The sequence below is a fragment of the Rhynchophorus ferrugineus genome, unplaced genomic scaffold, assembly GCF_030347505.1.
Source record: "Rhynchophorus ferrugineus isolate W39M unplaced genomic scaffold, kcgeb_rfMv2 rfM3, whole genome shotgun sequence".
NCBI classification, from domain to species: domain Eukaryota; kingdom Metazoa; phylum Arthropoda; class Insecta; order Coleoptera; family Curculionidae; genus Rhynchophorus; species Rhynchophorus ferrugineus.
Genome location: NW_027472582.1, coordinates 72,378,356 through 72,392,485, shown reverse-complemented (window position 1 = coordinate 72,392,485; position 14,130 = coordinate 72,378,356). Strand labels below are relative to the sequence as shown.

General features: G+C 33.7%; 1 protein-coding gene and 1 long non-coding RNA gene across 3 annotated transcripts in view; one reads left to right on the top strand and one right to left on the bottom strand.

Moving 5' to 3' along the window:
* LOC143192342 (uncharacterized) overlaps positions 1-14,130 on the bottom strand; it is a 200,243-nt gene that overhangs the window by 137,910 nt on the left and 48,203 nt on the right. The gene's annotated exons all lie outside the window — the stretch shown is intronic.
* The window catches only part of LOC143192338 (uncharacterized), a 380,442-nt gene continuing 380,327 nt past the window's right edge, over positions 14,016-14,130 (top strand). The window contains exon 1 of one of the 2 annotated variants that reach the window (XM_076397614.1): positions 14,016-14,118. The gene's annotated coding sequence lies outside the window, so the exon portion shown is untranslated. The remainder of the gene's footprint in view (positions 14,119-14,130) is intronic. The other variant, XM_076397613.1, reaches the window with a different exon arrangement.

The window sequence follows — 14,130 nt, the reverse complement described above, 5'->3', positions numbered from 1 at the left end:
TCATAGGCTGCTACAGAATTTGCATCAAGTATATATTTCTTAGTCATGCAGAATGAGATAAAAATATTTAGCAAAAGACGAAAATTTGGTCATAAACTGACCTTTTCAATCTATCTATCGATAGGATAATTGTAGAAACAAAATTGTGGTCTCATATTCGTTCATCACCAAACGAAATAAAAGCCTATAGACCTATATTACCACTGCCAGTAATATCTAAGGTTTTGAAAAACTCCTGTTAAGAAGAATAAAACCGATCATAGAGAGAAAAAATCTAATACCAACACACAAATTTAGGTTTATTTACAAGCATTCAACAATTGACCAGGTCCATAGAATAACAAATATTATTGAAAAAACATACGAAATTAAAAAAGTATACTCAGCTATATTCTTAGATATAGCACAAGCCTTAGGTAAGGTTTGGCATGAAGGCCCTGTTCATAAACTATAGAAAATGTTACCAAAACAGCACACCGAACTATTGAAATCGTACATTGCAACCAGAATGTTTAGAGTCAGAAACTAACTCTACAATAAAAGAAGCTAAAGCAGGTGTACCATAGGAAGCGTATTGGGACCAATGCTTTATCTACTTGTGATATATGACAAATGTAGAATATTACGATGGCTACATTTGCTGATGACACTGCGATTATAGCTGTCGGAGACAATAGTAAAAAAGCTTCAAGAAAATTACAACAGGCAAGTGACAACATAAATAATTGGACACAAGCTTGGAAAATACGAATTAATGAAAGTAGATCTGTATATATGCAGTTCAACTAGAAACAGACCGTACAAGCACCAATAACATTAAATAACACTATCATTTCATATAACAACAACGCTATATATCTCAGAATGCATCTTGACGTAAAACTTCGCTGGAAGGAACCTATAAATAAGAAAAGAAAAGAACTGGCATTGAAATATAGAAAATTCTAGTGGCTAATTGGAAGTAAATCACAATTATCAGTACATTATAAATTGCTATTATATAAGCCAATACTTAAACCTATATGAACATACGGAGTTCAATTATGGAGATGTTCTGAAAAGCGTAACGTAAATAAAATACGAAATTTTCAGAACAAAGTGCTGAGAGGTATAGTGGGCGCACCCAAATACTATAAGACTGATTACCTACATCGAGACCTTCAAATAACTACAATCAGTCAAGAAATCAAGACAATTGCGAGTGGGTATGAGGAAAGACTCCATTCTCATGAGAATATTGAAGTATTGCAGCTTTCGGATATGACCAGAACAGGGCACAGACTCAAAAGAATCAAACCATCTGATCTTGTGTAGTGTTGTGTGGTGAAGTGCATATAAAAAAAATACAGCAGTGACATGTATAAACATTATTTTACCAGAGATAGTGTCCTCCTAGATATCTAGGTATATATATTTAAGTTATATTTAAGTCATAGAGACAAATTGTAGGTTAGACGGAAACGACTAGTAACAATGTAATAATTAAATTTAAAAAAAATTCCCCCAATTATCTATAAATTCAAATATAACACAAATATGGTGTGCGCAATAAAAGATTATTGACAAAACCGCCAAAGAGTTTGAACACGCCACATTAAACCAGTAAAATCGTATATCGAATTCCTGGATATACTCGGTCCGCATCAAAATACGACTCCATTTCTTCCCGCTTTGTATTAATGGCAATCCACACGTAGGATGTTGTAATATTTTCTTTGTGTCCAACGGAACAATTGATGACAGACGCAGAAATCAATTTCCGCGAAGATAAAAACGTCGGAGAAAAAATGGTCGATGCCGAAAAAGCCGAAATGATATTTGTGTTCGTATTATCTTCCACAGATTCTGTTGGAAATAGAAACTCGCCTCAGAAATAAGCAAATATTTGTGTTTGTGTTCGTATATGTCGCTGTATTAGAATCTAGCGACTTATTTTTACATTATATATGTATGAGCACACTTTGTTATTCATGTATTAAAATTGTTTGTTCTTCTCGTCTAGACAATTTCTCATCCAAACACTAAATAAGTAATATTTTATGTGCAATGACAAATATTGCGGCAAAAGATCAAAATTACCTTCAATATTGATTCAAGTATTAATAGCGTAGAAATTTGTAATGTAAATTCAAGGCAGAACTAATCCTTTAACAATTACTTAATAAAGATTAATAACGCTTTCAAAATATTTCTCGATATTCTGTTACTAATAGCATCAATTAAATATGACGACTAATAATAATAATATATAAACATTACGTAGATATAAAACAAGTACATGGGCAAATACAATATTTAGCAGGTGCATTGTAACAACTTTTTCACCGTAAAAAAGTATATATTGGGAAAAATTGGTATAATTTTCATAATTTTCTACACCTTTCTCCTACAAATACTACATTTCTGATAAGTTGGAGTTACATACTGTATCGAATATTTGGTGGTCGGCGAAGGCTGTAATTAGATATTGGCTTGCAAATCATAAAATAAAATTAGATGATAGCATGTTAAAGAATGATTCATTTTAAATTGTCACTTGCGACATATAAATGAAATGTTTAATTGTGTATTATGCAATTTATTTTTTTAGAAATAAGCCTGTAAAAAACATTATAGGAGGTGGTTGAATAATATGGCCAAAGAGTGTAACGTCGTCCTCCCTATCACTGCATACTTAATGAAATTCAATTATTATGAGGTAAGATAAAGAATCAATGAAGCAAGAGGCAGGTCGAAAAGATATAAAAGCAAGAACTGTTTGGATATAAGGAAAGCAATACACTCTCTATAATAGGTTTCCATGAACCCCATAAGACACAGAAAAGGAAACATTGACAAAAGGTAGAATTATAAAGTGGTGCTAGATTGGAAATTAACAGATTAGTGATTGACTTGAATAGTGCTTTAGAATATGAGAGTGAGTGACTCAATCTTTCTGGATGTGGGATTGTGATTCAATGTTGATAATACAGTGGAAACAACTACAGGTGTGTATATAATTAATAAAGGATAACTACAGAAAATTATAAAGCAGGGTGTGAAATATTTAAGTTCGTAGATATGTGTGTATTTGTTCAGAGTATATATGAGCATTTGGTTAAAATGTTACTACTAGAATGAATACTAACTGTTTTACAGATATGGTAAATGTATTAGAGAAAATGGGTTCTTAATCAAAATAAAATGCATTACTTGGATATACAATTATTAGTTAAGTGGATAAGCCTCCAGGAGATGCCATAGAAGGTTTAGAAAAGAGTTCGGTGTAATCATAAAATGTCTTTCGATAACATATGCATTAGATGTATTATAATATTTCAATAAATTCTATTATATAAAAACTTTTTTCATTATTTTATTTATACTAAAATGTTACTATATATAACCGTTTGATTAGATCGTTTTGACGTCATTTCTTTTCTTTAATTACTACATTATTACTAGCCGTTCCCGTCTAACCCACAATTTGTCTTTATGATAACTTAAATCTAGGTATATAACTAGGAGGACCCATCGGCCCTAACTTAGTATGTGGTGAGATAATGTTTATACATGTCATTGTTGTATTTTTTATTATATGCACCTCACTATTATATGCACACAACACTACACAAGATCAGATGGTTTGATCCTTTTGTGTCTGTACCCTGTTCTGCTCGTACCCAAAAGCTACAATATTTCAATATTCTCATGGAGAATGGAGTCTTTCCTCATGCCCCCTTGCAATTCTCTTGATTTCTTGACTGACTGTGGATATCTGAAGATCTCGATGTAAGTAATCAGTTCTATAGTATTTGGGTGCGCCCACAATACCTCTCAGGACTTTGTTCTGAAAAAATTGTATTTCATTTATGTTATTCCTTACAGAACATCCCCGTAATTGAACGTATGTCCATATGAGTTTCAGTATTTGCTTATATAATAGCAATTTATTATGTACTGATAATTATGATTTTCTTCCAATTAGCCCATATTTCCAATTGGTATTTTCCTATATTTCAGTTCCAGTTCTTTTATTTTCTTCTTTGTATGTTCCTTCCAGCGAAGTTTTGCATCAAGATTCATTCCGAGATATTTAGCGTTGTTGCTCTATGAAATGATGGTATTGTTTAATGTTATTGGTATTTGTACGGTGTATTTATAGGTGAACTGCATATGTACAGATCTACTTTCATTAATTCTTATTTTCCTATCTTGTGTCCAATTAGTTATATTGTTACTTGCCTGTTGTCATTTGAGGCTTCTTCACTATTGTCCCCGACAGCTATAGTCGCAGTATCATCAGATAATGTAGCCATCGTAATATCTTCCATTTGTGGTATATCATAAGTGTAGAGTAGATAAAGCATTGATCCCAGTACACTTCCTTGTGGTATACCTGCTTTAGCTTCTTTTATTGTAAAGTAAGCTTCTTCTTGTTTGACTCTAAGCATTCTGGTTGTAATGTATGATTTTAATAGTTCGGTGTGTTATTTTGGTAACATTTTCTGTAGTCTAGGAGACGTCATAAATAGTTCATCGACGTGAGATCATTGCTGCTTTAGATAGACTATAGATTCGATTATATTTCTAGTCAGAATTCAGACGCTATTATAAAAAATATAACTTCATGAAAACCCGCGAATGGTATTATTGATTAATGATTTTTTTCCCTCTGTCGCGTGATATATCGGCCCGCAAAACAATATTTCAAACCGAGAAAAATCCTGCCTATCTTCCGGATGACATATCATCGTCCCGTCACGGATATCCACGCAGCGCGCAGGGAAAAAAAACCGCCGACCGGAATGAAGTATTCGATCCTCAGATCGACAGCCTGCACGGGAACATTTAAAATCATCGTCTGGCTGCACCGCGCGCCAAGATTAAACGCCGCGCAGTTTCCACAAATTTTCCGAGAGCGCTAGCGGGGCCAGCGCCAACCTAAAAGCGATCGCATCGGCAGATCGGCAAATCAACCATCTCTGAAATATGGGGGAGTTGTCAGCGTAAATTGCTTTGTTGCCTGTCCGCCGCGCTCATCAATTCTCCCTTTACAGAAGGACTGATTTGTGTTGTAGATTGGAAACGATAGAAAAAACGGTCGTGTATCGAGGAGAAGGGAATATGTAAATATGCATGAGCTTTTTCAACATCTATCGGTTCGGAGAGTGATTCTTTGTTTTTATTATCGGTTTTATTTATGGTTCTTCCCGATGATTTATCGCTCTTTATGTGTCTTAATGGGGAACGCATCGCTTGCCCTAATAACTCCTTAATTTTCATTACCAAATATACGGTTAGAAAGTAGGGCAAAGCTGGGTCACTTGATAAGGATTTTGTTCAAATAAAAAATGACGAACTTTGACTACGAAAGTTAATTTGGGTAGGAATGTGTTATGATCAGACAGAACGAGCACCAAAGCACCAATAACAGTATATAATGGAATAATTTCATATAGCAAATCGAAGTGAATCTTGTTGCTAAACTTCGTTGGAGGGAACATATAAAAAAGAAAAGGAAAGATATTGAGTACTGATAATATGGGAAAATGTATTAGTTAATTGGCAGAAAATCGCAATTATCAATATATACTAACTAATGTTGTAGAAACAAACGTTGAAACTAGCGTTGGGAACTATTTAGTCAAAAAAATAGCGACTGAAAATAGTAATGACTATTTTCAGTCAAATTCACGGATCGACTGTTTTTTTCCGTTCGTGATATCAGACGAAGATGTACGAATTTATGTCCATATAAAATGTGAGATAGGAAAGGACGGAAATCAATGCTTGGAGCAGTTATTATTAAATGTATTTATATTTATATTCCAAGGGTAGTATAAGGGAGACAGAGATGTATATATATTCATTCACCTGAAGAAAAGGAAAAAAATACTAATTTCTATTAACATGTAGTAAATAATATAATTTTAAAAGAAGTAGGATTACTTTTATACTGAATATTCTCTGGATTTGTAAAAAGAAATGGAATAATAACACCACAAATGTTTTATCGTGTTTTAATATATTAATTGCTGTTTTTAAATAACATAGTATAATAAATATAAATAGTACAACACAACTTAAATAAAACCTAAAAACTAAAGATATTTAATAACCATAACTACTAAATAAAATGTAAACGTATACCTAATTATTGAAAAATCTAATACATGACGAACCTAAAAATGATCGTACAATAATTACCAGACCCTTTTTATATAAAAGTTTTGTTTATTTTCGAACGGAGATATTTTTAAATTACTGTTCAGGAATATTATCATGTTCAACTTTTCTCCCGTGAGGCCATTTCTTCGATCGTTAGTTACTTGTCCAGATTTTGAAAAAACCCTTTCTGGGGGGACATATGTAGCGGGTATCGAGGAATATTTTACGCGTAATAGATATAATTCAGGTAGTGTCATTTTATGGGCTTGTCAAAAATCCAATGGGTTTCCTAAACGCATAATAAATGGAATTTCGAAATGCTGCTTAATCTGTAAAGTTGTTGCAGTACTTGGAGTAGTTTTTTCATTCTAGTCATTTGTTATCAAAATATCTCCAGATGCTAATACATTCCTCATTAGTAATTATGTCTTGATTTTCGAGTTGTGGAACTATATTTGAATTTTTTGAAGTTAGAATGGAAAATACCTCTATTATGATAACTTTTCGTATCTCCTCAGCATTATTCGCAATACCAAATCCTGCTTTTTTTAACCTAGGATCTAAAAATGTGGATTTCCTGCATATCGTGTTCACTTTCAAATTAGACTTTCTAATAGACAATTTTGTAATTTTTTTGTCTATTCACTTGTTGAAATCCTGGATTTGATGGAATGTTGCAGTCCTCCTATAAATATAACTAAAGACTAACTAAGGTATAACTAAAGACATCGTGGGATATCTTTCACCAAATAACTCGGTGGTGATTATTTTAGTGGGCTTAAAAAGTTGAACACATTCTGTTAAGATAGTCCATTCGTCAACAAATGAAAACTGTGGTGCTCTTCTTAATAGCCATCAAAATAAATTGTTGAATATTAAAGTAGAGTTTCCCTATCAGAAAATTTATTTATTACAAATATTTAATATATTTTATTCACCTCTTTACCGTCAATATTTTTAAAAGAGGTTTAACAACTGCTACTGCAAAAGCTTCTTCAAAACTTTTGGAATCGATGCAATTTCTGAAACCTTTGAAACTTAATTTTAATTTTCAATATTTTAGGAAAAAAGTTATGAGAAACAAAAGGCTTGGACAAAAATCGTAGAAGTTTATCATAAAGGTATTACCTATTATACCAGCCCAAAGTATTACCTATTATGCCAGTCAAAAGTATTTTGCTATTTATCGTTTACAATTTTTTTGCCCTCGAAAACTAGCGTTCCAAAATGCTGTTATATTAATTTAAAGTACATAGTTATTCACAAGCAAACTACGAAATAACATAAAAGCACATATATTACATATAAATCTATATAAATATAAAATAAGCGCATTACTTTCAAGGTCGCGGCTAGGACAAAGCCAGAATGTTAAAAATCTGTCGAAAGTAGTAGAACAGAAAATTTTAACTAAAATTACAAGACTGAAACAGTCCATAGTAAATAGTAATAAAATCGGTCGGACTGAAAATAGCGACTGAAAACAGTCACTAGCAAAAACAGTCGAACCAAAAATAGCAACAGAAGCAGTCGACAGTAAAAAGTAGTCAATTACTAATCACGATACAAAGTCGATAGTTGATTTCAGTCGATAGTTCCTAACACTAGTTGAAACCAATATGGACATACAAAATTCAATGATAGGTAAGTTCCGCAATATAGTTTGTGTTATTGTGACTGATATGATTCGATACGAAGGATATAACTCGGCAAAAGTACTTCATTTTGTCACATAAACAAAGGAGATTTGATCATTCTAAAGCGTAGATAACACCCACTATAGTTTACGTGTTGAATTGACGTGTTGAAAAACCATCAAATAATCACAGGTATCTTTGATAGCAAACCTTCTAACTGGATAACGTAAAGTTTATGACATAAATTCAATACATGTAAAATAATTGTTTTTCCATGAAGCAAAACCAAAAACAAATTGGAGCGAAGCCTAACTGTAAAATATACATAATATTTTTAAAACTTTCTTTGTTTCGGCGCTGTTGTTTTTGCGGAAATTTTACGCGGAAGTACGAAATTCACAATATTCCTGCGGATCATTTGCATTTAGATGAGTTCCAATGTTAAACTATCTTTAAGGTATGTGCTGAATTTCCGGTTTCGTGGAGAAAATGGCTTACGGCGCTTCGAATAGTATTAGAAAAACATTGTCAGGTTTAGCTTAACACTAATTTGCTTTAAATAAAATATATGTCATCTCAATATATTTATATATATATATATATATATATATATATATATATATATATATATATAAACACCATAAAATTTTAGAAACTAACTTGAAGAAAGACATTTTTGTTAGATTTGATATTCGTAAAGTGATGTTTTTGTCCAACCTTGAGTATCAAGGAAATGGATTCTTAGATAGCATTTAAATAAATTACATTTTCGAGGAATGCGAATGCCCCTAACTATAAAATTATCGTATGTAATATGATAAACAAATAGGACGCTCTTGGTGGTCTCGTAAGTCTTAGTCCACAACCAACTTGCCTTTTTATTTTCCCGCAAATTTGATGTGATGAAGTAAATGAAAACCAAGAAGGATTTCATCAAGGTGTAAGAGGTATGGAGTAACGATAATAGCAAAGATGTAATATCAACATAATGAAGGATTATTGTTGGTCACTACACAGAGAACAACAAAATACTATTTTGAGATATATATACTCCAAAGATATGTAATATTGTGAGAGAATTATTTATATCAACAAAAACTAATAACAGGTACGACGTAAGAGCCAAAAATATATATTACAACAAGCCTATTTTATTTTTAATCACGTCTTGAAACATTTACATCGGCAAAATTGTTGATATTAATTAAAACGCAGATTTACAACTAAGTACCAAAAATCAATTGAAATGAAAATCATATCAAATGACAAAAAATAGTTATTATGAGACACATTTTCATGGTGATTTTAAAGGAAGTGATGTTATTTGGCGTTCAAGATAACCAGGAACTGATACCACTTGACTATTTTATGGGGTTAAAAGAGTACTACATTTGATACTTTCAAAAATATTGATTGGTGTGAAGAGAATATCCAAAAAAAAAATTAACTTATCTTCGAAAAACTAGCTATCTGCGATAATATATTCAGTTCTTAATATTATCACTAATTTAATATTATTATCTATGTAAAGAATGTATCATCAAAGCTCAGGGATAAGATTGTTTATTTAGGTGACTAAACATGCATTTTTATAGAAGAATCTAGCATATTATCTAACTTATATAAAGATAAAAATACATTTAAACTTTCTTTTACGATTAATTGTCCTTTTTAAATTTCATTATAGTACTATTATTATTTTCACAACAACAATTTTTACCAATAACATTGCTTTCAGAGCTTTTTTGGTTTTACCTGCAACAAAAATATAGTTATTTCTATTACTATTACTAGTTTCATCAGTTAACGCTAGTTTCAAGTCAGACGTCATTATTTAGTAGAGCAGTACTTTTACTTTAATAACAATAAACATATTTGTAATAAAGCAGAGAACACATTTAGTCATAGACTAACACCAAATCACATTTATTTGTATTGAAATCAACAAATTTATCATAAAATAAAGATGATTCTGATTAAACATACAGAAAAATGTCATACAAAAAACACAGAACTTAGAGTTTACGAAATAAATATTCAAAATCGCTTCATAACTTTTGTATTAATGGTTCTGTTTTTAAATGTAGAATGTTGATAAAAGTAACTTATCAAATAATTATGCTCTGACGACGTGATGGTGTCTTCTATGAAGTCAACTTATTCTAAATAGCTACTCCAGAGTTACTCCAGCATCATTGTTATAACGCGAAATCTGCCGTCCTTGTCTTGACACATATCAGAATTTCTCATAGTTTCCTAATTACATTGTCGATGATGGTCAGTCATCAATATTTAATTACAGCTAGGCATAATTTACTGTTAACACATGAACGGTTTACTTATTCTAACGGAACTGCTTTGTCTGTCAAAGAATACTCTCTGTGGTCATCGTTTGATTGTATTCCAGTCAATACCTGTAACCAATTAATTGCTTCTTCTCGCACCAGAAGATGAAATTTTTACAGCCCAAACGATACAACACAAAGCACTCGAGCATCGAGCACGACGGTTCCTGCAATAATTATTAATTGTGCAGGATCCTCTCCTACTCGCCACATCATTAAGCTCTAATATATTAAAGCTGAATTTTAGTTTACAAGACAGATAAATCCGGGCGAGGTTTCCGCAGCTCAGTTGCCAACCCCAACGACAACAAGCAAGAGGGTTATTACCTGAAATTTACTGCGGATCCCTTTGTCTCCGCTTCCTATATAATAATATTGTCGTTATAATGATAATTTGTGCAATTGTATATAAAAGCCATCGCCATTGTTACGTAATTTTATATTGTTATATATGTTATACGGGTGCAGGCTTGTTTGCTTGGAACATGTTAACTCCCTCGACAAAGGACGGTCTTTTAGTTTCATCCGCAATGGCAATAAACCGGCATAAATTAATTTGGAGTATTTGAGTGCTGTTTTTAAAACATAATGCCTATTCAAAACAGTAGCGACATGGGCGACATGTCAAAATGTCGCAATGTTGCCCCAGCAGCTCTCAGTTTTATTATATTTTGGCTCTGACATATAACAAATTTCTAATATAAATAAAATAATCAAACAAAAATATTATCACTACATAGTACAAAACAAAGTCGCCTTTTCTGTCCCTATATCCCTATGTGCGCTTAAACCTTTAAAACTACGCAACGGATTTTGATGGGGTTTTTTCCAATAGATAGAGTGATTCAAGAGGAAAGTTTATATGTATAATACATGCATAATATACTAAGGCAACATTGCTAATTTTAGAGGTTTCTAACGTGATGTCGAAAATTAACCTATTTTTTAGGCTTATTTAGCAATTAGCAAAACGCTGCCTAACCCTACGAGTTAGATCAAATTAATGTACTACAGTATTGTACACCATAAAAAGGTCTACAAAAAAGTCCGCGATGGTATATGTTTATCTTTTAGGGATAACCCACATTAACCATTTTTATTGTTTACTTTTTACGTGAGAAAATGGCTTATTTACGAAGCTATTTTAAGCAATACGGCATTAATCCTTATCGAATTAAGTACCTTAAATACAGTGTGCAATTAATATAGATCAATATGGTTCCTTACAGCATGTAAATTAAACAAATATTTTCGGAGATATTACAAATTTAAAATTTGCTTTTAAAAATGTGTAATGTAATAAAAATTGTATGAATTTAGATATTACAAAGATAGCAGGAAATCTTCATAGTAAGTATAGGGGAAGAGCAATTGTTTTACTCCAACTTTAATGCGTGCAGGCCAAGGGCAGTAATGAATGAACCAAAAATACTGGATCGATTTTAATCATGTTTTCATTGAGTGACATAGGCATATATATTTTATGCCCGTGCAAAGTCGGAGCGGGCCGCTATGTTTTTATATACAACGTTCATATTTTTTCTGTAGTGTATTTAATTTAGTATCAGCATTGCACCCGTGCGAAGCCGGGACGGGTCGCTAGCAAATTATATTTCATAACATTTTGTGTCACTATTGATTTATATCATAAAGTTTATATATCGAAGAAAAAACTAAACTTGAATGCGGCAACATAGCACCGTTTTGACGTCATACGAAATTCAGATGATGTGAGTTCACTGCTACTTTGGATATACTATATATTAAAACTAAATTTCGTTTCACTACCTTATTAATAAATAAATATTGTGTATATATCGATTATTGATATTATTTTGCCCATTCCCTGAAAACTATTTTGCTTTAAACATTATCATAAGATATTTTGCCCTAATGGCATGCGGTTACGAAATAGCACCCCACTTCTCCAAGATATATATAAAAAAAATGGTGGGCGATAATCCTATACGGCCTGAATATTTCCTAACGGACGAAATCGTTACCTAGAATTTATTATATAATATTCGAGGCGTCCTAAAAATAAGCCGTAAGTTCTCGTCGACATTTTCGCAAATCGTCTTCTCCTAAAGGCCGGGCCGACCTAATAAGCGGGGCTCGTCGACCGCGGCTAGAGGGCGCGCGTTCTCGGCCGGGCATCTGTTGGCGACGCGAAAGGCATTCCGGACGACGGTGATAAATTTGCGGCGCTGTTGCTTTGCTTTGTCATTGGCTCCTGCGACGAGATCGCCACACGAAGTATGGAACATATTAAACTCAGGAGAATTTACTCCCTTCTTTTGTTGGTCGGTTCGGCTGCCGGTGTAAAACCGTTCGAACCGACACGAAACTGTTTGGAAACGAGACGATGTACTTTGTGATCCGAATCGACTTCTTTATGCCCGAGAAGAAGATATATAATGATCTAAATGATACAGTCTATTTGTTCCTAACCTGTCAGCTTAATTGAAAAGTCCCTGGCCTGACACATAGATGGCGCTACTAGAATTAAATCCATATGGTTTTTGGTTAGCCCTAACCCTCAAAAGATGCGTCTATAAATTTGACAGCTGTCGGATCATTAGTTGTGAATTATAGCATTTTGAGTGAAGCAACTTTTGTTATTGTGAAAAAAATGGATAAAATAGAATTTCGCGTGTCGATAAAATATTGCTTTTTGAAGCGAAAAAGTACAGTTGAAGCTTGATGCCTAGTTTCCGGATACTGCCCCAGGAAAATCAACCATCAAGGATTGGTATGCTAAGTTTAGACGTGGTGAAATGAGCACAATAATAAAAAAATCCACAAAATGATTTTGAATGACCGTAAATTGAAATTGAATGAAATAGCAGACACTCTAAAGATAAACTGAACGTGTACATCATATCATTCGCGAATATTTGCACGCAATGAATCGCCCAGAGATTGCTTATGAGATGGGGATCCCAACCTGAGCGAGGAGTTTTACGCGATCAGCTACCATCCAAGGAGTAGCAGGACTTTGTTCGTCTTGGGGCTTTCCGATATATTTTAGGGTACCTATAAGTGTGGTACCTTACGAGTCCTGTTTTGTGATGCAAGCATGATGGGCTTTTGTGGTCTTCGTCCATTGCGTTAATCTCGTGGGATGACGCCGACCATGTGATTTTCATTGGGTTCCTCGTCCTATCCTTCCATGGACATGTCGAGCACTTGTCGAGTAGCTTCTGATGGGCTGGTTTATCTGTTAGGCATTTCGATCACGTCGTGGTCACCAATTGTTGGTGTGTTCATCTGGTCGGTCGGAATGTGTGGTTGTCGATACGATTGTTTGTCCTAACACTCACTGATATTTTGTGGAAGGAATTCGCACAGGAACTGAGAACTGGTTGAATAAAAACTTATTGATTTCCATGTTAAACGATACATGTGGTCGACGGGAGAATGGACAAATATTAGGTTAGGTTACAAAGGGGTAGAGAAAAGAAAAACTAGCGAGACGTCGTCGTGGTGGTCTTTTATTACCGGGAACCGCATGGTACCCATCCATCAGCGCTGCCAACCTTTGAACTTGATGTAGGTGAATACGTCGTGGCCTAAAGTGTCGTAGCGGTCGCTACGTTTTTTATAGTTAAATAAATGATGCTTTAAAATATGTTATAAAACATCATATAAAATCTTCTCCGCAAAAAACCACGGCCCCACGGAGAAAAATAGCGAATAAATTCCTAGGGTTTAAGACGCACTATAAATTGTAGAACGGTCCTGCCGGCGACAAAGCAAAACAACACCTGAAATTTACGGCCATCGTCTGGAATGCGAGAGTCGTGTCGCCAGCAGACGGTGACACGGTCGCGGAACGTATGGCACGGCCCTATTTCGCGGTTGGCCATGTCCCGTTATTAACTCCGACAAACGTAAACACGGCACACGCGAGGCAATCGAACTGATATCGAAGAAGGCTGCGGTTTGTCGAACGTAACGTAACCGAACGCGAGTTTGTCTTTTATGTAGTTCCTATT